The sequence below is a fragment of the Psammomys obesus genome, unplaced genomic scaffold (genome assembly GCF_907164565.1).
Source record: "Psammomys obesus unplaced genomic scaffold, mPsaObe1.curated_primary_1811, whole genome shotgun sequence".
Lineage (NCBI taxonomy): Eukaryota > Metazoa > Chordata > Mammalia > Rodentia > Muridae > Psammomys > Psammomys obesus.
Window position 1 is genome coordinate 36,333,898 of NW_026587216.1, and position 23,620 is coordinate 36,357,517.

General features: G+C 42.0%; 1 protein-coding gene across 6 annotated transcripts in view; it reads left to right on the forward strand.

Moving 5' to 3' along the window:
* Fam110b (family with sequence similarity 110 member B) overlaps positions 1 to 23,620 on the forward strand; it is a 137,372-nt gene that overhangs the window by 91,907 nt on the left and 21,845 nt on the right. Inside the window, exon 4 of one of the 6 annotated variants that reach the window (XR_008719690.1) lies at positions 4,009 to 4,056. The exons of 4 other annotated variants lie outside the window; for them this stretch is intronic. The gene's annotated coding sequence lies outside the window, so the exon portion shown is untranslated. Of the gene's footprint in view, positions 1 to 4,008; positions 4,057 to 20,634; positions 20,689 to 23,620 lie in introns of those variants that run through there. One more of the 6 variants, XM_055603591.1, reaches the window with a different exon arrangement.

Sequence of the window (23,620 nt, forward strand, 5' to 3'; positions counted from 1 at the left end):
AATCTAAAACCTCGGAATTAGTTGCTGTTGGAAGATGTTACTCTAATGAATAACACAAAGAACTTCAGAAGTTTTTAGTTTATTCAGTTCTATGCTGTGGTCTGTGAGAAAGGAAACTTGGTTACACCTTGCAAGATGGTACCAATACATGCTGCATGCCCACAGTGATACCACCTCATCCTGCTGTGCTCCAGAGGACTCCATACCAACAGAATGCTTGGTTGCGTGTAGTAATGCACAGTGTTGTTTGGGGAATGTCTGCGCTGTTAAAGGTTGGTTAAATCACATTAAGGGAATACAGTTCAGTGTCCATCTGAGAGTGAGATCTTTCCACACTGGCTTTTCGGTGCTTTACTAAAGTGATTTCCTAAACAGACAGCAAATGAGGTAGTTCATTGGTGTTGATCTTTTGGGGATCAGCCCTATTATAAACATAAACATAGTTAATTTCATGTAATATATTTTATATTCACCAACTTTACCCTTTTCCTACCCAAATAAGACTCTCAAAACGTATTCAAACTATCTGAGTCTGGAGTGAAGATTCCTGTAAGGAATGATTGAGTTGTAAGAAAGACAGAAGATGTGAGAACTGGAAGATCCTTTCTAGCATTGTGAGGAAAGGCAGACATGGATAGCCAGTGACCCTTGGCAATATACAGAGGGAGGGCAGACATAATGAGTATAAGATCTCAGGCAGGGAAAGTAGACTTGGAGACTAGAAAGAAGATGATCTCCTGCATAAAATGAGGGGCGCAGACATGGTGACTACTTACACTGTTCATTAGGAAGGAAGCAGATGTATTACTATCCACTGTATAGTCATTACTTTGGGGAGTTTCCTATGCACCTCTTGTTTCTAAATAACTGTTTGGGTTTTCAACCCCACTTCAGAATATTTAGTTCCTGAATGAAAGACACAGACCTTTTATATTTTTAATAGGCTTTAAAGTTACTTTACCTGGGCAGGCATCATGGCCCATGCTACCCCGTAGTGACCTTCTCTCCTGCTTCTCTCTCCTGCCTTGTGGACCCATCTCGGACCACAAGCCTGGGAACCTAGGCTCTGCCTCTTTCTCTTCTGCCCAGTTACAGGCTTCTAGCTATTTTTATTAACCAGCCAGTTAACTTTAAATTGGGAAGGATGGTTTACAGAAAATCATTTGTTATACACAAGAATTTACTCATCTGGACTGAAACAAGATCTTGGAGGCCAGTACTTAGCATTTGAATACATAGCACCTGACCCACCTCCAACCCCACGCTCACAGAAATGGAGACTAGAAAATCCTCTGTACACCATGAGGGAGGCAGACATGATGAACAGATGATTCTCTCCTGCTTCTCACATTCCATTTGTTCACAACACAGTAACCAAAAGCAATTTGGAGACTAATAAAAGTGGGGAACTTTGAGCAGTGGGTGCCGTTATCCAAGACCAGGATGCTGATAGGTGCACATAAAACTACGGTAACTTCCAGACAGGTTTAATTTCAAATTTCACTCAAACAGACATCTAAACTAGCCTTGCATCCTACATGACACTTTCTGGAATATTGAGGACAATAGCTGTCCTGGAATTGATACTCTTCCTTATCTCAAACTCCACCCCAAGGTGTGGGGTGTTTCAGTCCCACTATTTTCTCCTCGTCCATCATAAGTGACTTTTTCTTGGGTCCCCAAGTTACTCCATTGTTTCCATGCACCCAGAGTGCCTGTCCCACCTCCACTTTATTATTTAGTGAGCCGAAGCTAAAATACATTCTTTTCCACTCATCCCAGGAACCTTATTACTTCTCCTGAAAATGGGTTATTCTTAACAAGAAATTACCTTCTGTTGGGCTAGAGAGAAGGCTCAGCTGTTAACATCTAGGCTCACAACCAAAAGTAAGAAGGGAACACCTTCAGTCTGTGGGGTGTCCACTATGCATGTGACAGCATGATGTCATCTCACTTAAGCCTTTCAGATTCTATTACAGACTGGGGGGGGGAGGGGTGAATTCCATTGCTGAAGACCTAGCCATCAGTAAGCAGCAGGTTTACTAGAGCACTCTTCTCATGTGTATATCATCTCTAGACAAGCTGCTTCACTTTCACTTTTTTCACTAGATCTTGACCTCTGTGTTATATCTTTGTTTCATTTCACACCACTCCAAACATGAAGTCTGAAGCTTGGCCTACAGTTCCTGAAACATAAATAACTGTTTGTCCAAGGACCAAATGAATGAGTAGAAGTTTAGGTCATTTATCAAGTTCTTAACAGTACAGGCACCAAGAAAGACTAAAATCCAATTTGACAAATTTAACGTAATATTCACACAAATAATTTCCTGTGAACAAATTTGGCCATGGCAAAAGTCTATGGAAACAGAACTATTAAAGGCCCCAGGGCTTAATTCACTTGTTAGTCTTAAAGAAAGACACAGTAGCTGTTCCTAACAAACAGCCCTGAAAATGAGAGTTTCCTTTTCTACAGCGTTAATCCTGCCCAGAGGCTATGCTGGCTCTGGCCACGAAAAGTGAAGAGGGTTTGGTAGGAGGGCAATTTGGAAGCTGGGTGGCTCACATTCTCCCCTATCCAAGCTCCACCTTCCACAGTTGTAGGGGAGCAGTCCAGAAAGGAGGGTATGAATCCTGGACAGTGGCATGATGCCCAGGGCTGACAGGCCAGCAGGCATCCTCACTGCCACCAGAGACACAGCAAGTTGTAATATTGCCAACGCCGGCAGCCTGCCCTGGTTTCTCACCCTCTGACTAAATAACATCCTACAGTCCTCATGCCATTAACCTGCCTTTTATGCAGCCAACTCATTATGGGAATGAGTGGAGACTGCAGCAAACACTTACTGTGATTTATTCAGGATATTTATTCAGAAGCCCAGGGATGTGGCCCAAGGAAACTGTAGACGCCACGCCCTCCTTCTGTGACCATGCTTGTCTGCCAGTGCTGTCTGACACACAGGAAAACAGAATTCCCTTGAGAGTAGATACATAGCCGGGATTGTTGTTACACACCTGTAATTCCGGTACTCAGGAGACAGAGGCAGTTGGATATCTGTGAGTTTGAGGCCAGCTTGGTTTACAAAGTGAATCCCCAGAACAGCCAAGGCTACACAGAGAAACCCTGTCTCAAAAAACAAAACAAGATAGATGCATGAGGCCCCACGGAGCCCTGAAGCTTCTTTCCAAAGAAATAATTTATGACTCAAAAATTGGATTGATCAGAATTATTTATTTAGGAAACGCTCCAAGGTACACGGTTCTTTATCATCCCTAGTGTTTTGGTGGGAGTAAGAAGTAGCGGTGTATATTTATTGGTTTAACATGCTCTAAAACAGAAGACTATTAAGTTCTGTGATTGAAAAAAAAAGGAGGTAATATATTTATAGAGAAACCTTATGACATTATTATCCATTTTAAATTGTCGAAAAAAAGAAACTGGTTAAGAGCCTCAAAATGTTAAATCTTAAAAGAACCAATGATTGATGTAAGTTATCCAAAATATATAAATGTTGGTTGGCACCATGGTCAAAAATGTGTGTTGCACTGATTCATGTATAATGAACATTAAATTTGGATTTAGGCAAAAGCATTTGTATTTCAGTGATAACTGGTAGCATTCTTTTTCATATCATTTCCTCTTATATTGACAATTTACAGTTTTATAAATATCTGAAGTACAAAGTGGAATTATTTACGAATAAAGTGCAGTAACTAAATCAAGTCAGTTAATGTACCCAGTTCTTAAATATCTAACTTTCTCTTTGTGTGGCTAGAACATTTGAAATTTATTATTAGTAATAATAATATTTGTTGTCTCTAGTCACACAGTGGAATACAATACTGAAAACAAATATGTCATTGAGATTTGGAAATCAGGGGAAGGATTGCTGCTTATTCTAGAGGATTCAAAACTTGATTTCAGCTTCATTGTTGGCCAAATATTATGCTGCTTTTTCCCCCTCAAATGCAAATTAATACAGTTGAAAACCTTTTTGTTTTTTTGAGGAAAATTTCCACAGAATGATGATAGAGAAGTTTGAAGAGGAATCCAGACTGGTGTACAGAGTTCCAGGATAGCCAAGTCTACACTGAGAAACCCTGTTTCAAAAAGAACCCCAGTAGACTCAGATGTGAGAGCTCTTGGTCTCCAGTTGGCAGCGCTGTTTGGAGAGATTTAGGCGGTGTGGCCTTATTGGAGAAAGTATGCCACTAGAGCAGGCTCTGAGTGTAGTCTCAGTCCACATCCAATCCGCCCTGTGTGCTTGGAGCCCATAGCTGGCAGGTGAGCTCTCATCTTCCTGCTGCTGTGCCTGCTGCTTGCTGCTAAGCCTCCCTCCGTAAGCCAAAATAAACTGTCTCTTTCTGGAATTTGGTCATGGGCTCCTATCATGACAGAAAAGTCAATAATACAGGTGATTATATACAAAACATTTAAGTTATCAAAGCAGCCATGTTAGATTTTACCTGCTGTTTTAAGGAGAGATTTAGAATGGGAAACAAAATCACTTGTGAATGATATTCAGGGGGAATGAAGACCAAAGCACAAAAGCCCAGCCTGGAGCAACCTCAGGCTCTGCTTAGAATTGTATTGTTGTCAGTATAGCATTATTTCTAGTTCCATGAACTGATTAATTGGACATTCTTTCCTGATTCTAATAATTCTCACATTCATGTTAGGAAAATGCTGCTTTTGAGTAATGTAAACATGGTAACCTTTATAAGCCTAATTTTATGTTTTGTATTTATTTACCACCCTGAGCCCCCCTTCTTGTACACAGAAAGCAGTCCTCTAAATGTGCACGTTAGTGCTATGCCAGCCCCAGCTCTCAAGTGCCCAGTATGAGCTCAGAACCAGCTTCTTCCCTGCGGCAGCATGTAACTATGCTCTTCATTCCTAAGACACTAAGCTTTCATTCAATATGTTCTTATTTGTTTATCTTTAACGTTAGTTGATAACTTCTAGCTGTCTGGTTCTTTGACTCAGTAGGTTAGAAGTAGTAACTATGACGTGGATAAGCAGGTGTGATTGTACAAGTGTCGGCAACTTCCGGCTGGACATGAGAGTAGCAACCGTCACTAACAGCCAGAATGTATGTGGACCATGGGGAATCCAAATAACACGCATTAAAATGCTTATGTTGCAATGAAGAATGCAACAGGTACAAATGGTCAGTGAGCAGAGATGTGCAACCAGCTCCGCTGAGAACCGGTTCCAGGACCCCTCAGATGCCAAAACCTGGGGTTGCTTACGTCCCTCGTATGAAGTTCTCTGTGGCTTGCAGGTAACCCCTGCACATCCTCCTGCGAGTGCATACCATCCCTAGACGCAGGATGCCTGATACCGCTGAAACGTCATCTAAGTCCCTGAACTCTGTTATTTAGGGGAAAGCGATGAGGAAAGGTCTGTACACATTCACCAGGACTCAAGACTTTTCAGATGTTTTCATATGTAGTTACCTGGATCTACATATACACATTCATAATTGCTTTTCAGTGATTCCACCAGAAATACTGATTCACACAAATTGTTTTGTGCTGGCAATGGAAGTGGCTGGTTAGCTGAAGCTTATTTTAATCTCCCTTAATGGCCGACAAGTTCCTCTCCCTCCAACAACAGGTAGGAATGGAGGGAGGTGCTACCTCCTCTCACCCATTCATTTAGTGCCTGCTTTGTGGTTTGATGTTGCCTTAGGCAAGTGCCACATCTTCCTTAACTGATGTAAGTTAAACAAGTTTGCTGATGAGCATTTATGGCTTGACTGGGTTACACTCCAGGCACCAGTCATTGGGGACAAAATGTCATCTTGTTTGGGTAGTTCTTAGTACAATTTAGTATTACAATGGGAAAGTTTCAAATTAATATCTTCATGTCAACAGCTTCATTATTTCTGTTATAATTCGATTCATGTTTGTTTGAAAAATATCACGTTATAAAAAAGAGAGATGTCCAAAGTCCAGGTTATAGAGGTGTGGCGCTGGAGAATATGTTAATAGCAATAACCTGCACTCATCCCCTGGAAGGTGCTGTCACTGTCTCATGGTTCAGGATAGTACTGAAGGTCGGCTGGCCTGACCCCTGGACTTTCCCAGGGAGCTGCCCCTTGTCATCATGCCACTTGGGCTTTATCCTGGCCTAGTCCCCGGGAACATTTATTCCCGTCGATCTGGGAGCAATTTCTAGCAATGTGTGCCTAGATGCAGCCTCAGGTGAAACATTCATCTTCGTGATCCCAAGATGTGTTCAAGGGTTTCTTTTAAGTTCAGTGGCATTCTGTGTGGGCTGCTGGGACTAAAGACCATAATCTGAGTGATGCCAGCAGCAGAAATGTTTTGTGGTTGTATTTTTTGTTTTGTTTTGTTTTGTTTTTTGTTTGTTTTCTTTTTAACTTTTCTTTTTAAATTTTTTTTATTTTTATTAATTACAGTTTATCACTTTGCATCCCCTCTGTAGCTCCCTCTTCCCCTTTCTCCTTACATGTCTCTTGCCAAGTCCACTGATAGGGAGGTCTTCCTCTCCTTCCTTCTGATCCTAGTCTATCAGGTCTCATCAGGAGTGGCTGCATTGTCTTCCTCTGTGGCCTGGTAAGGTTGCTCCCCACTGAGGGGGAGGTGAACAGAGAGCAGGCCAATCAGTTCATGTCAGAGACAGTCCCTGTTCTGAGTACTATAGAACCCACTTGGAGACTAACCTGCCATGGGTTACATCTGTGCAGGGGTTCTAGGTTATCTCCATGAATGGTCCTTGGTTGGAGTATCAGTCTCAGAAAAGACCCCTGTACCCAGATTTTTTTTGGTTCTCAAAATTCTATGGGACAAACAGCACATTGGCAGTAGACTGGTCTCTGTTGAGGGCCCACTTCTTGGTTCTCAGATGGCTAGTTTTGCTAAGTCCTCACAGTGCACAGAGAAGGAGCTAAGTTCTCATCTCCTTCCAAGGAGATCCACAGGGTTCTTCCTTTCTGGGCCCACATGGCTTTCTGCAGCCCACGCCTGCTAAATACTGTTGCTGCAATGATTAGGTTTTAACCTAAAAGGCTTAGGGGATCCCATTCAGGCTACAGCAATAATGATTGGTTAATAAAGAGCGCATATTCCAGGCTATTTATCTTGAATATCACCTCCTGGTATTTCCTAGCTGTGATTGCTTTGGGTTCGCATCTTAGCTGAAATGTTAGAAAGCAGTCAAAGGAGGCACAAGTGACTTTGAGTGTCACCTCCTGCTTAAGAAGTCCATCTCCATTTATAGTCCATGTCACTTTATTTTGAGACTCAGTGCTCGAGAGTATCTCTCCGTGCCCTGCCATTAGTGGCATCTGCATACTTAATAATCAGTTTGCTCTGGCCTGACCTCTCGGCCTCTAATGAGCGTGGCTTGTCACTTAAGAAGGGAGAAACACACTGAGAACTCAAAGGCTGGGATTTGTACAGGAGCCTATGTTTTCCTAGCATATAACTGTGGTGCAGAGCACTACAGATATCCTGTTAGAGTCCGCCTGTAGGGAGGACCTTTATTAATCCAAACGACTTATTCCTAGAATCTATACTCACTATTACTTAGGCACCAAATAGACTTATGCTGGATAAATATTTATAATGGTAAAGATACAGGGACAAATTGCATGTTTTCCTGAAGGTCAGAACTTCCTTTAAATACTGTTTGTAAATAATGGAACAAGCATTCTCAAATGTGTTCACCCTGCCCCTATGGCCTCCAGCACCCTTCACACTGGCTACAGAAACTCTGCTCTCCAAGCTCATCCCTCTTCAACTCCAAGTATATGACTTGGGGCTTCTCTCACTGTCGCAAAACAAAACCAGGTGCTTTTCTTCTTACTTACCCAAACAAGTTATGTACTTTAGGTATAGAGCAGTCTCCTTCCACTCCAACCAGTCTGACTCAACAGATGTTTTAAGCCACAGATATCACCAAACCTATAATCGATGGTTCTTATCTATAAATAAATGTCTATGATAAATCTAATTTATAAACCAGGCATGGTAATAGTTTAAAGTGGGATAATTATAACAATAAAGCATACCAAAAATCATCTGAAGATGGTGAGTTGTTTATTCCTATTTTTCTTTTTTACTTAATCTTTTTGGCTTCAGTGGAACAAGGGTACTCACTCCTGTATTTGCTGACCAGGGATGGAAGAGAAAAATGAAGCAATGGTGTCATGTAGGATGTTCAGTAGGGTAAAGGAGCCATGTAACTGAGGCTCAGTTCTGCACAGCTCCACGATGAATGAATGAAGTGAATGAAGTGTTCATTCACGTCACGATCCTAGGAGATGAGTGCTATTTTCCGTCTTGTTAGACATGAGAAAGCGAGTTACAGAGAACCTGGATAACTGCTGAAGTGATGGAGTGTGACCTGAGAGCTGTAAGGTGGAATAAACCCTTTCCATCCCAAGTTGCTTTTTGGTCATGCATCTTATCACAGCTACAGAAATCCTACCTAAGACAGTTTTAATTTGTATTGGAATCTGTATGAATTGTAGACCAGTCTACTTGGCTCAAAATTTGTGACTCATCTTGATAAACACTGTGATCCAAATATTCCATAGCCCACTGGGATGCCCAGCCCTGTCTGGTTCCTCAGGGATGACCTTCCTGGCCCATTTTCCTTTTTCGTTAGAAGTAAAGAATTTCCTTTCTGGGCATTTTGCATAGCAAAAGGATGCATGCGTGTACTGCTTTTGCAGATGATAAATTCTGTGCACGAACACACAGATCTGTATATACAGAGAGACAGGAGCTGGCAGCAGAATTCTAAGATCTTCTTGCATTTTGCTTACCTCACACCCTCATAGTCCATGCTCAGGTCTATCACTAGTGTTACAGCATACCTTGAGAAATATATTTTACCAGTAAACCTTAGAGAAACTTGATTTCTGACCCAAAAATGGTGTACAAGGAGTCAAAAGTACCAAAGTGTTCGTGAACTGTGCCTTCAAAGTCATAAAGGCCCAGGTTAGAATCCTAGCTAAGCCACTTGGCAGTGTTTTGATTTGGGGTAAGTTCATTTGCTTATTTAACAGACTCAAAAACGCAGCACCATGTACTCTATTATGCTCTGGGAATGCAGAGGGAACAGACCAGCCAAGCTGTATGAAGAAGGAGAGACTAAGCACGAAAATCTATCACTTTCACATCTCCAGAAAATGACCAGTTGTCCCCACCTACATTGGTTAGTTGTTTGTTTCGTTGTTTGTCAACTCAACACAAACTAGGGCCATCAGGAAAGGGGGGAGGACTTGCCTGTAGGCATTTTCTTGGTTAATGATCAATACAGACAGAACCACTCCTAGGCAGGTGGTCCTGTGTGATGTAAGACAAGAGTAAGCAGCATTCCCCTGCTCCATCTTTTTTCCTCCTAGACACAGAAATTTAGTTGTCAGAATAGTAAACCAGAGGTTATCAATGCAGTTAACTCACTTTATTTCTTCTTATGTAGAAGTATATTTCTCTTTAGGCTTATAATTCTCAAGCCCAGAGACTGAAAGATGGGAACAAACTATAGAGTATTAGGAAGCACTGTTACCCTAAAATAGTCTCAAGCTTCTCCATACTAGAAGGCTTTCAGCCCGGGCGATCTGCTGCCAGGATTGCAAGCCTGTATACCCCTGCCAGTCTTAAGGAAACTCAGCTGAGAAGACTAGAGAGTACATCTCTGAAGAAGCCCTCCCGGGAAGGCTGAAAGCTAAGAATCTCCTTCTTGCCCATTTTATTTTATAGCACTTTGGTGTGGTTGTGTTCAGAATCCTTTATGTGGTTTGTTTGTGGGGTTGGGGGATCAATAGCAGGAAAGTCAGTTAGAAAATCTAAGTGAAATTGTTTCTCTAGGTCTGATAAAGTAGCAGGCAGGCCTCGTTATCCGAAGAGAGCTGGTAAAATTTGGTGTGCTTTTTGGTGAGCTGCAAAGACAGAGCAAAGAGGGCTTGATTCAGATGCAGGCCTCAGTGACTTGATGTGAAAGTCAGTCTTTACGGACATATCAGATAAAACAGAGAAAGGGGAAAGCTCGGGAGTGTTCCGTAAGCTCCGAGCCAGGGACCAACAGCCTGAGAGCAAGCCTGGCCAGTCAGAGGAGGAAAGCTGCCCTGTCTCTGTGCTTCAGTTTCTTCTTTGCTGACCATGAGCCGCATCCGTCATGGAGACAGCCTGCCATGTCCAGAGGATAGCAGAGGCAGAGCAACCGTTATCTTGGTGCTTATTGAGCATTCTAACATCTTGGGATCTCGGTTTCTTTCTGCATAAAGTTCAGCACTCCTGCCTCATATGCTTCATAGCAGGAGTTACTATGTTAATGTCTTTGTGACAGTTCTCATTCACAAGAAGCGCCCTGGACCAAGTGTTATTTCTGTAATGGTTGTGTAACATGCACCTCATGAATGTGTATATTAGTAAATATAATCTGTGTTTTTAAGTAGAATGCTTGCTTTTTTTTCATTATTAAAATTATTCCACATTAAACTTAATAGATTTAGGTTACCTGTTAACTTCATTGCAAAACCTGAAAGAGTGCATGTATTTTAAGCATTTAAAACTTAGAAACATGTAAAACAACATTTTTAAACATTGATACCAAACGGCATTTGTTGTTGTAAATAATTGTGTAATGACATGAATCTCTCAGCTTCCAAAAACATCTGAAAGATTGTAAAGTAAGAGCTTTGCCTGTGCATAGATTCTGGAGGTTAGTCATGCCATTAGCTTTAAATTTTGAAAGTGTTTACCATCCCCTCATGGTTTTACTGATGATAACACAATTTCCGCAATCCCAAAAGGACTTAGGGCATCCTGCCGCTTTCCCACTTTGTACCATGACCATGGCTCCGTGACACAGTTCTCATACATGTAGACCACAAGCACATTCTGTTCCGGAAATGCCAGCTGCTGCCAGTGATCAAGATGGCCAGCTTCATGGAAACCCCAAAATCCAGAAAGCCATGACCTTGTCTTCCTTGTCTTGAACCTGAATCACACTGTGGTAGCAAAACTCTTTGCTCCTTCAGCTTAGAGAGTACCCACTCCCTATATACGGCCATCATGAAAATTCTCATTTGGTGTTTCTCCTTAGCCCAGGTGACCTGCCTTCAGCAAAAATAAGAAGGTCCATTGAACCAGTGTCCCTGCATCTTAGATATTTCCTCTCAGTAATTTTGACTCACTGGCCCCAGCTTTGCTCCCTTGCTTTTCAGTCTCCCCTACTGAACCATGACATATTGGGAATGGAATCCAGGTCTGTTCTGAAGTCTCTTTTTCCTTATTGCAGCAGCTCCTGAATAAAACCTGCTTTTCCTGAGAAAGAGAGGGTGGGGAGGAAAGGGGAGAGAGACAGAGAGAATGAAAATGAGAAAGAACAAGCACTAGTTTACAGATGTCCTGACCCCCGAGAAGGAAGCCAGCTCAATTCCAGGGCACTCAGGTTTCAAACACTCCTCCTTTGGGAACACGCTCACCTATTTGGCCTGAGAAAGAAGAGACCAGTTGCTGGTCAGGTGCTGATTGGATTAGCGGTAAGGAGTTTCTTCCATGTCCTGTGCTCTCCTCTACACTGTCGCTCCTCATAGAAGCCGTGGCCGTGGCTCTGTGTTGTACTTCAGAGAGCAGGGGTGAGAGACCAAGTCCTGACTGAGTGTGTGTTGTTCGTATGAGTGTGGCCATGTCAAGATGCCCAGTGCTCTTAGGAATAACAAAGCCTTTTTCTGGTCTGTGGGCAGATGCTGACAGTGTGACAGAAAGTATCTGCCACAGCTCCTGCCTCCAAAGGTTTAGAGCCTGAGATTGCCCCGCTGTAGAGGGCCCTACAGAGATTAGCTAACCCTGCCTCCTCATTCAGCTGCTCACAATAAACCCACCTCTTTGTTCAGCTGTACACACTAAATCCACCGTCTTGTTTCAGTAAGCCCAACAGCTTGATTCAGGTGTATAAAATAAATGGGCTGAGATCCTGCGTCTCCCTCAGCATGTGTGGCCCAACTAATCCCAGCTTCTCTGTACCTGGGTCTGTGCATCTGTCCTTTCCATTCCCTTGTTACCTCATTTAGGTTTCCAGCACATGGCCACATGGACTGTGGCAAAGAGGCTTCTACATTGAGGAGAATGGTTTTCCTCTACCTTTCCACTGAAAAGCAAATGTCCCAAGTCATTTGTGGGTTACAAACTCCAAAAATCCTCTTTTAAAACACTGCAGTATTTGAATCACCTTTCTTTGATGGATATAATTTCAGATGTTAGGGTAGCACAGCCTGTGGGAAATGGTTTGCCTTTGCCACCCTAAAACAAATAACCATCATCATGACGATAAATGTACAAGACCACTCGTCCGTATTGTGCATCTAGCCAGTTTCTCTTTTAGATTCTCATTTCAACGTTGCCTGCAGACATCATTCTTATGTATTCATCTAAACATTAGAAACTGGCATTATTCATGATATTTCTGTGCAGATGGAACAGTGATCTCCATTGGAAACTAAGAAATAAACCCACTGTAACTTTGCTTGCATCTGCCGGGTGGCTCAGAGTGACTGGAGCCAGTCAGCAGTGGGCATTGAAGGGGCACATGAGCATTCTTATACTTCATTCTCAGCCTGATTGCTCATAATTTGAGACTTGCATATCAGTTTCTTTTGCTATAACAAAATGTTTAGATTGAGTAATTAATTTTGTTTTAAGTTGCTTTTTTATTTTTATTTTTTTCCTCTTATTGAGACAGTGTATCCTGTAGCCCAGGCTGGCCTCTATCTCACTGTGTAGGCTGTCCTTGGCTGATCCTCCTGCCTCTACTCCCAAGTGCTGGGATTACAGATACGTGCCAGCATCTTAAAAAAAAAAAAAAAAAAAAAAACCTGTTTTTTTTAAGCAATTAATTTGTAAACTGAAAAATTCATGTAAAGTTTATGTATTGTAGCTCAGGATGCTGAAAAGTCTAAGATGAAGCGACAAGCATATATGGCGTCTCTTGATGCCTCTGCCTCATAGCTTTGTCCTCCCATGACAAGAGGCAAGCACATTCTCTTCGGCCTCTTTTCGAAGTGCAGTAAGCCTGTCAGTGACGGTGGAGACTCACCATCTCCCCACTCACCTAACGCACCCACCTCTTCAGACCACACAGCGCTGTGCTGGGGATTCAGCAGATAAACGTTTAGACTCCACCAAATAGCAGATATGACTCTGTCATGGTGATGAATAAATCCCCCATTGTGACAAGATCTAACTCGAATGTTACTTGTTTCTCATTACCAAGAGTTTGTTTTTGTGGGTTTTTTTTTTTGTTTTTTTATTTTTTTTGTTTTTTTAGAAATTGATTTAAATACAGTTTATCTTCCCTTTGAATCCCTATAGTCTACTTGGAATCGCTGTGGTGTATGACATGCTGATGGCAACAGCTCTTCTCGCTGCTCCAGCACACATTTGCCGGCTAGCTGTGGAAGGAGTCCGCGACACGCAGCTTCAGTTGCTCCCATCCTCTTTCTGGCACTGCGGCAGTTGTTTTTTATTCTTATCTCAGTTTATGTCCCCAGAAATCTGGCAGGGAGCGCTATACTCAGCATTCCCTTAACATCAAGAAAGGCGGGACCTAGGTTTATAGAGGCTCCTCTTCCGGGGTCGTGCAGGCAGTAGAGGCCAAGCAAGGTTAAGCTTAGCAGGTCTTAGCAACGTCAAGCTCATACTTTCAGTCAAGACTTGAGCTTGGCTGAGAACACGTGATTAAGACCCACATTACAGATGCAAGAGCCTGACTCTGTGGAAACGAGAGCAACTTCTGTGAGGGTGAAAGGGCTCTAGGGAAATGAGTGGGTGGAGAACGGCACATGGCCAGAGCACACTTACAGAAAATAGCAAGAATGCATTTGTGCCTAAGTATGTTGTGCTGTGTGTGCTGCCTTCCTGGGGCGAGTGCTTTGTGAGATCGCTTATACTGTCACTTTTTTTTTTTTCTGCCTTCATAAACCCTTTTTTTCTTAAAGATCTGACCTATAGACTATATAGTAGTGATATGAAATGGGGAGATTAAGAGAATAAGCCCCACTGGCTGAAAAGGCACGTACTGTCATGACAAGTTCCAAGGAGGACAACTTAGCAAATGCCTCTGATATTTCAACAAATGAAAACCTTCTCAATTGGAACAGGCACATACAGATTTCTGTATTCCATCTCAGAAGTCACCGCCTGCTCCTCCAGTGTAGGCAAGGATCTGTGGTGCAGACTTCCAGGGTGGGATTGGCAACTCACATCATGGAGACTCTGATTTATTGCCCGAGTGCTGTATCTTAAAGCTCCTTTCATTTTAAGCACATGCCTCTGGGATCCTTGAAATTTCCTAGGTGAGAAGAAAAGAATGGCTGTAACTGAGTTTTATCTAAAACCTTGAAATTCCCAAGGTGAAAAGAAAGGAATGGCTGTAACTGGGTTTCATCTAAAACCTAGAAAACAGTTATAGCAAAGCCCAGAGGGGTGGACATAGTGAGAATGCGCTGAGGACCCTCCCTCCCTCTGACACCACCTGGATGGAGGCTTTGCTGGTTAGTGCTGTGGAGTTTCAGGGATATTCAAGGTAAAGAAGGTCGGGGACAGAGCAGAAATGTGCTTTTCTGAAAAATTTTACGTATTCGGTCATTCGGATGTTTGAGCTGAGCTGTGGGGTGAACAGTGGGGATCTTGATATGTCAGAGGAGCTTTCTGGGCTTCTAGGGCAGGTCACACACAATAAATTTAGATGATTGAGTTGGTGGCATGTTAATACAGAAAAGCCAGGACTGTAAGAGGAAAGTGACAAGAGACTGAATGGGAACAGGATGAAGGAAGCCAGAGAGGTTCAATGATCTCCTTTGTCCATAAGTAAACCCAGGGCTGCATCTGAAATTGCCTCATTGATAGAGTAGCATAAGAACGCCTTTGATGTGGGTCCAGAAGCCTGGGAGAGATCATCGAAGCAGGGAAACGTACTTGAGTCTTAGTGAACATTCACTTCCCAGACTCAAAAGCACCCATCTGAAAATACTTTACTCACAAATGTTTATAAATATTAATCTGTAGTGTAAATAGTTCATAAATTAATCTCCATTGCATTATGTGCAAAACCTGTAGTCGTGCTTTGACTCATTTGGAGTTGGTTTTATACTCGAGCTGCTGGGTGAATATGCTAGAAAGCAGAAGTGTTTACAAAATGTACAATCCCATGTAACAAGCTTGCTTTTAATTTAAGCTTGTATCAATCCGGCAGAGCTGTGCATTCTGGGAGAGTGCTGGCTGTGCCCCTTTTCTGTCCAGGGCTGTCCTATTTGTAGTAATGCTCCTTCTCCTGCCCCTTGCCTTGTTTTCTGACTTACCCCAGAGTGTCATACACACAGCTCTCACACTCGTATGTCCTGACCTTTCGTCCTATGCCTCTGAATAATGCTTTGTGCCTGTTTCGACCTCATCCTGCCTGCATCTCCACTCGGTGGCGTGTTTCTCAGCTGCTGTGCGACAGCTTCACAGACTGATACTGGACCTGCCTGTGATCGCTCTTCCGGGTGAGAGTCCCTCGTCTTTGGAGGCTGGGTCTCTTTCTTTCTAGGCTTATTTTGTCATTGTACTGAGGTACACCCTCTTAAACTTTCTGGCTAAAAGTACTATTCTTGAATATCTTCCTGTCAGCAAGACTCTATTCTATCCTCACATTTGAAACATGATTTGAGCACAAAACTATAGGTTCATTAATCATCATTTTCCATTAAAAATTTTTTTCCCACAATTTTGAACACACATCAAGAGCTGATTTTAAATAACAGTGCTGTCTCGATTTCTGTATATCCTGGGTGGGAAGATTTTTGTCCTGACATTCTGAACTTGTGCAGTGTCTTGGCTCACTGGGATTTTTGGTACTCTGGCTCTACATTACTGGGCCTTTCTAAGCTCCTGGTAGTAGTTCGGAAACAGTTGCTCCAGGTCAATAATTGTTTCTTTCCTGGCAGTTTTCTTCCTTCAGTATTGGGCCAGCTAGATGGCTGCCTTCCTTGTCACCCTGTTGGCTGACTTCAGTCATGTTACTCCAGGAGACATTCCTGTTTTTTTTCTTCAAACCTTATTTTGAATCTTTTGTCTGAAGGATATATTTAATTCCTGAAGTCAATTTTTGCCTTTTTATGTTTTTAACACCATTTGGTTTTATTTTAAGGTTTCAGTAGCTCCACTGATTCCTCTGGACAATTTTCTAGATCTTTTGAAGTTGTCTTCAAATATCTTTTGAATATCTGGCCTTCCATGGGCCTGTTTTCTTCTTTGTGATTATCGGAGCCCTGGCTTTCAAGTCAGAGGCTAAGATCAGCAGTTCCTTGGCACTTTAAAGATGTTCGCAAGGATCAAATCAATCAGGTATCTTGGTGTATGAAGGCCTTATGCATGTACAAATGAAATCATATGCTGAGCCAGCTTTCTCGAAATTGAAATCCTTAACTTTAGCAGATGACCCTCTAAAACAGTTTCTTCCCAGGATGGGACAGTTTCCTCCAAAAGACGAAAAATTCCTTCCTGTTTGTTGTGTCTGATATCCCACATCTTGGCTTTAGGCATACTCAACCATGAACAAATAAAGTCCCACAGCTATATGGTTGCCCTTGACCTACTGTCTTCAGCCTTCAGAATCCCTGGGTGTTTGTCAGGGTCTTTCACTGCGGTAGGATGGAGTCCCGAGCCCACCATAACTGTGTTAGGAGTTTTTCAGACCAAGTGTTTTCCATTCCTTTCTTTCTTCTAGGACCTGCCTTTCTGGGATATGGTGCCAAGCAAATGCTCTCAACTTTTCCCCAGGACCCTGTCGAGACACCTAGCCTGTATTTCTGTTAGGTTAGTTAGAGCCCACTCATCTGTCGTGATAATATATTAATTGTCAAGTTGACAGGATCTAGAATCATCTAGAGGACAAACCTCTAGGCTCGTCTGCAGGGTAGTTTTTAAGTTGTGTGAACTGAGGTGGGAAGGCCAACCTTCATATGGGAACCTTCATACCACTCCATGGCGTCCTTAGGGTCTGGGGAACCGAGAATAGGAGAGCACAGGTGGAAGAGCAGCCTTCATCGCTGTCTCCTGGATGCACAGGCGGTGCGCCCAGCTGCCTCGAGTACCTGCTCTTAGACCTGCCTCAAACCATAAGCCAAAGAAATCCTTCTCTTCTCTCCTCAGGTCACTTTTGGCTGGTATTTTGTCATGACAAGACAAACAACAAAAACACGACTTTGTATCTCCCTTTCTATATCTGTCTTTTTTATTATTAAATTCCCATTTTAAGGGGTTAGAGAATGAAATGATGTACCAAAGAGGCCATGCTATCATTTTGAACCAAAAGTAACATTTGGGTCTTTGTGAAAAACACTTCTTACAAGTAATGGCAGAGAAGTTTCTTAACCGTGTCTTGTGTATAAACTTCAGAGCCCATTGTGCAGAAAATGCTGAATTCTGTCTCAAGCAAGTACAATCTGTTAACTGCTTTATATGCTGAAATTAATCAGGAATCATTTGACTTATCACATCCTCTGCTTTATAAATAGAGATTGAGAACAAATTTGTCAGTTGTGCCAGACTTATTCTCATAGCTGTTGTGATTGTAGGCTCTGAAATGCAGTTCTCACCCTGAAGAGCCGCTTCAGAAGACAGAATGAAAGCAGAAAGTTAATTAAGAGTATTTGTGACATGGGGTTCAGCTCTGTTCTATTTGTGAGGGAAATGTGTTTCTTATTCTAGAAAAGAGGAGGCTGAGGTGTGTGAAGGAAGCCTCTGTCTACTTCTTTACCTGCAGAGCTGCTCAAATAGCACTTTCTTTTCATCCATTTCCGTTTTTATTTTGGGGAGAGTTGGGGTTTTTGTTGTTGTTGTTTTTGTTTTTGTCACAGAAGGGGAGACCAGGTTTGTCTTACTGTTCATACGGTTATTGGGATGGGCCCTGGTTCTCCCTGTTAGATGCTGTGTATGTTAGTAGAACCCCACTATTCTTCAGAGGAACATAATCATCCTGCGGTAAGCTGTGCTAGCCAGCATGGACATCTCAAGGTGCTGGTTCCTCTGAGTTCATGAGATTCTCATAAGTGGGGGTTATGATGAGTTCCGGGTTCTACTCTCCGCCTGCACTCTTCACCAGAAATGCTTTGGCCTCAAAGGCAGGCAGACATAATAGGCCAGTAAGATACAACCTATGAGTCCACGCTACAATGTACACGTAAGTCCCAGGGGACATTTTCATTGTCTTTGTTTATAGTCCTTAAACCCCACATTCTCAGGATGTGTGTGAAGAGAGGTAGAATGTAACAAGATATACCCTAAACCCACATGGAGCATTGAGGGTGGGAGGTATGAGAAATAATAGAATTCTTCTGTTATTTTTAACAAAAAGAAAAATGGCTGTCACTGTTACTGGAACAGACTTTCACATTTAAATGAAGCATGAAATTTCAGGGTATTCATTATTTTTACCTCTATTTCTATTAAAATAATAATTTAATAAAAATATAGAGCCTAGTGATTATTGTCCCATCATTTAGGAAACAGAGGCAGGAGAATTACGAGTTGAAACTAGTCTGGGCTGGAGAGCTAGTTTTAGGTAAGCCTAGGTTTAGATGGTGAGTCCTTGCCTCAAAAAGCCAAAGTATTATTCACATAGTATATGTGTGTGTGTGTGTGTGTGTCTGTGTGTGTGTGTCTGTCTGTGTCTGTGTGTGTGCGTGCATACACAGACATTCAAAATGAATTAAGAAAGTTAGGAAGTATTAAATATGCTGTCACTGTTTCTTTTTCGACATGGATTAGGAAAATACTGGGAACCTGAATCAAATAAGTAATTTGTTCTGAGCAAATTTCCATTTCTTTGATTTATTTAGCCTCTTATCAACACATTCTTATAGAAAACATTGCAGCCTGCATTGAGAAATGGCTGCTACTTGGGACTGTTCTGGTAGCATAGGATTTTCTACATGAAAATAGAATTCGCAATAATAGGAAATTGATTTTAAAGCGCGCGCACACACACACACACACACACACACACACACATCAAAAGAACACAGTGAATTCCGTGCTGCACTGTACATGTAGTTTTAAACAACGAATGCTCAGATCCCTTCTTCCAAAGCCATCTTGTCATATACTTCACTTGGGGTCCTTAGAGGCATAAGCATTTCCATGGTAGAGAGAAAGTATTTCTCACCGTACAAAATCCTGACCCACAGTGACAGGAAATAACTTCCTTCAACAACAACAACAAAAGTTTTGTTTCAGAGCTTTGGAGAAATTTAGTAAACATGGTCCCATCTTCCTGTTTGGGGCAGATTTATCCATTTTGTCCTTCTCGTGTGGCTCACACTTTCTGTGTCCTATCTGAAAATGCCTCATTCAGCCTAAATCCTGGAAATGTGCTTTCTTTCTCTCTCTCTCTCTCTCTCTATGTCTCTCTCTCTCTCTCGTCTCATAAAACGTCTCTGTCTTTCTGTTTTCCGATTGAGTCTTGTACAAAATTAACTCTGAGTTAATTTGGGTGTGAGGTACTGGGGTCTCCCTGGTTAGACCTGTGGAATGCAGGGGTTGTCTGCACTCTGTCCCACCAGTGAATTCTCTCTGCCCTTTTGACACAGGTGAATTGGCTGGACCGCTGTGGGGTGATTTCTGTGTCCTTTACTCTGTTCCAGTGATCTGAGTATCTGTTTTGATATGCCTGAGTATACAGGAAGTTCTGAAATCTAGTAGAGTGACTCCAACCTTCACCCTTCTTTTCAGAATTGTTTCGGCTCTTTCATCTTTTTCTCTTTTCCATGTAAATTGTAAATAATATTCATAAAGAAATGAGGGGAGAAATTTGCTGGCTGCTCATCTGTCTTCTCATTCATTTAATGTACTTTTGTGACATTTTTGAACTATTTTTTGAATGGACACAAATGAACTTCATTGTGATATCTTTATGTATCATCGCGCTTTGTGTTTATCTCCCATTACCTGCCCTTGCCACCCTCCTCCTTTGCCGGGGTCCCTTCCTGCCTGTAAATAGTTCCCTTCCTACTTCTAAGTAGGTAAAGAGGTGGCCAAGTCGATATGGTTATGTAGATGTATTGCGGGGTAGATGTCTCAGTCAGTGGAGAGCTGGCCATGAAAGCCCGGGAACTAAGTTTTTCTGGATGGCTAACTAAAACTCCAGTGTGTATGTTATGCCACATTCTCTTTGTCCATTCATCTGCTGGTGGGAATCTAGACTGGTTCCATATCATTAGCCTACTTTTCTAATAATAGCTTATTCTTCATTGTTTAACTTGTCTGACAAGTATACATAGAAAACCTTGAGAAATCTACAAAACTTCCTACGTGTCTGCAGCTTACAAGTGGTTTCAGCAGCTATAAGAAGAGAAGATGGACACTAAAAATGTAATTGCACTTGTAATACTTTAAAAAATAAACTCCCTAAATGCCAATATAATGAAAATTTTTAGACATGCTGAAAAGGAGAAAACACCAAGAGAGAGAAAAAAATCACATTAGGGACTGCAAGGCAGCGTAGCAAACAAGAGAATTCTCTTCAGGCAGCTAGCAAATTTAATGTAGTGCCCCCCAAGCTTCTAGATGGATTCATTTGTAAGTAATGGATCTCATTTTGGTGTGTTTCAGCTTACAAGAAAACCTTAAGCTTACATGGTTTTTGCAGCTGATGGGTTTGACCAGGTAAGTCATTTTCCCCACAAGGTGCTTTGAATTTCTTTTTTGTTAAAAAATAACTTCTCTGCTGTAAAAATTCCTGCACAACTTCTGTGAGTCAGGTTATCCTCAGAGTGCTTCCAGCCTCTCTGTCGCCTCCCCAGCTGCCTTCGAGGGCAATGTTCTTGTTCTCATGTGACAGCTGGCAAACGCAAAGCACCCAGAGGATTTCTTAGGTCAAGGTCACAGAGAGAAGATACAAAACGGGAGTCAGACTTGGTCAAGAAGGCCTCGCTCTTCTGTGGTTCGTTGTTCCATGACCTTCTGCAGTCACTAGAGAATACTGGGGTCCAGGCATGGTCAGGGAAGGCCAACATCTGCTGTGGGTCATTGTTCCATGACCTTCCACACATGACTAGAAAATACCAGGGCCCAGGCATGGTCAGCGAAGACAAACATCTGCTGTGATTCATTGTTCTATGACCTTCTTCAGTCACTAGAGAATGCCGGAGCCCAGACGTGGTCAGCGAAGGCCAACATCTGCTGTGGTTCATTGTACCATGACCTTCCACACATCACTAGAGACGTTGGGGCCATTTTTGCTTTTATATGAGTTACTTCCCAGAGGAAACTTGTCTCTGAAAAAATCATTGCAATCTTTATATCCCTTCATTCTTTACTGCTCTGTCTGGCACTGTTTGGCACATTCATAGTCTGGCTGGAGAGCTAAACCAAAGATATCAAATGGTCCTAACATAAGGGAACATTTGATAAATGCTTTTCAGGAGGAAAAAAAAATCATATACACCTTCTTTTATTTATTTATTTTTAGAAAGGAGCTCTTCCCATCAGTCAGAGAGGAATGACTAGAGAAGTGTCTGTCTTTTTCCCTGTGCATGAAAAAACAGAAGACACAGACTTTGGAATGACACATCATTTTTTTTTTTTTTTTTATGCTGTGAAGTAGGTCACTTTTTGTGCTGTTTATCATATTGTTTGAAAAAGCTGGCATGGAAAAATGAGAAGCCAGGAATTGATAGTTCTTTGTCCACAGACTGGAAATGGACCAAGAAACTCTCTGAAACAGACAGTAACCTTTTTTTTTTTACAGTAACTTTCTTACATATTGTTCTTTTCATTATCTTCCTGGAATAAATTTCATTTTCTGCCTGACTGTGGCTTCATAAAGAAAGGGAGTAATTGACCCTCACGGTGTGCAGGCTTCATCTACTAAAATGTTTTTTCAAATATGCTTGTAAGTATAAGAAGTCTCAACCTCCTTGCTTCCAAAAGATAACACTCAGAGTAATACAGAATACTTTAGTATAAATCAAACAGAGACGCGTATAAAAGACACCCTCTGTCTTCAAAGATTTTCCACAAAAGGGAAAAATACAATACTTTCCCTTTAGTAGTCAATTAAAAAAGAAGAAGAATTCCACTGAAGAGTTGGATGGGGGAAAATTATGCACCCAGTGTGTTCCCTGGAGGTCAGGATGCAGCACACCTCAGTTCTGAGTCTGGGGCCTCCTGCCTCAGTGCACTAGATCCTGACTGGAGGTTTTAATGGCTTGGTTTCTGGCCTGTGCTTGTTGGCTACATGTTTCCTAATGCATTGCGGATAGCATGAGCTCCGCTGTAAGCTGAGGTGTTACAGGTAAATGTAACACCGCATCTTAACACTGTTAAGCTTGATGGCATCAGTTCTTAATGGAATTAGAGACTGTAAGGGACCTCCAGGCTGCAGCCACCTGCTTCCTGGCCCAAGCACACCTAAGGAACTCTCCCCTGAATGTCTCCATGCTCAGCCATTAACTCCTATCAGGTAGCTTCAGAATCAGCACCACCCAGAGCATCACACACAGGCATACCTAAACACATTTGCTCCCAGGCCTGGAGTCTGGGTCCATCTAGATGTAAGACATCAGCCCAGCACAGATGGGCAACTACTAAAACAGCTGGAGACGACAGGCCAGCCTTCTGCATATTTATCTCCTTCGCTCTTTCATCCAGCCTACTTCCTTTATCTCCTTTGCTTTAGGTATCTTTTTCTTATGGACATCATCACACACATTTTCTTGCCATATTTTTTAGTGTATTACACAACAATTATGCTTTTTCATGCTTATTTCTTACCATACTTTATCTTTAGACTTCTGTAGACTTCTGTCTTATGTTTTGTTATTTTGTTTTTGTTTTTTGTTTTTTCACACTCTGAGAACAGTAAATTTATCCTAGGCAGTGAGAAGTTTCAGAGGCCTAGAATATACCTGAAGGGAACTTACCATTCATCGCATCCCCATTACAGGAATCCCATCTAAAATTTCTAGCCTCCTCTACACCCTTTCTCTGGGATAAAGGGCCCGTTTTATTGCAGAATAATTCGTTCTAGATCTGAATTATTTTAATTGTTCAATTTTTTTTTTTTTTTTTTTTATTCTTTGAATCTGGAAGCAGCCTTTACCTGATAGCATTATCCACAGTTCATTAACAACATTGTGGGCGTTTTGCAACCACCACAATCAGCAGAGTAATGATCGGTGGAGGCAAGAAGGTAATTTGGCTCAGCACTACTCAGTAGCTGGTGTTTGTTTAACTTTGGGAGTCTGTCCCCAAGTAGTTTATTTGGGCATATTTAAGCATAGCACAATTTGGTGAAATTTTTCGTGGTGATAATGAAATCAGTCCCGCGTGCACACTAACACTAAAGCTCAAGATGTGACTACATCGACTCTCTTGGTAAAGAGCATGTGACATTTCCCATAAAGATGGATTCTATAGATTGACTGGCTCAGGATAAGGATCTAGAGGGAGGATCCGAGATGGTCTCAGCCGTACAGATAGCACAAAGGTCACCAGACTATTAACCATGTCCTCTCCCAGCCTTCTGGGCAGAAAACAATTTATACATTCCTCCCTCTGAAGGGACATCCCCATGGATTCCCGGAGTGCTTATCTG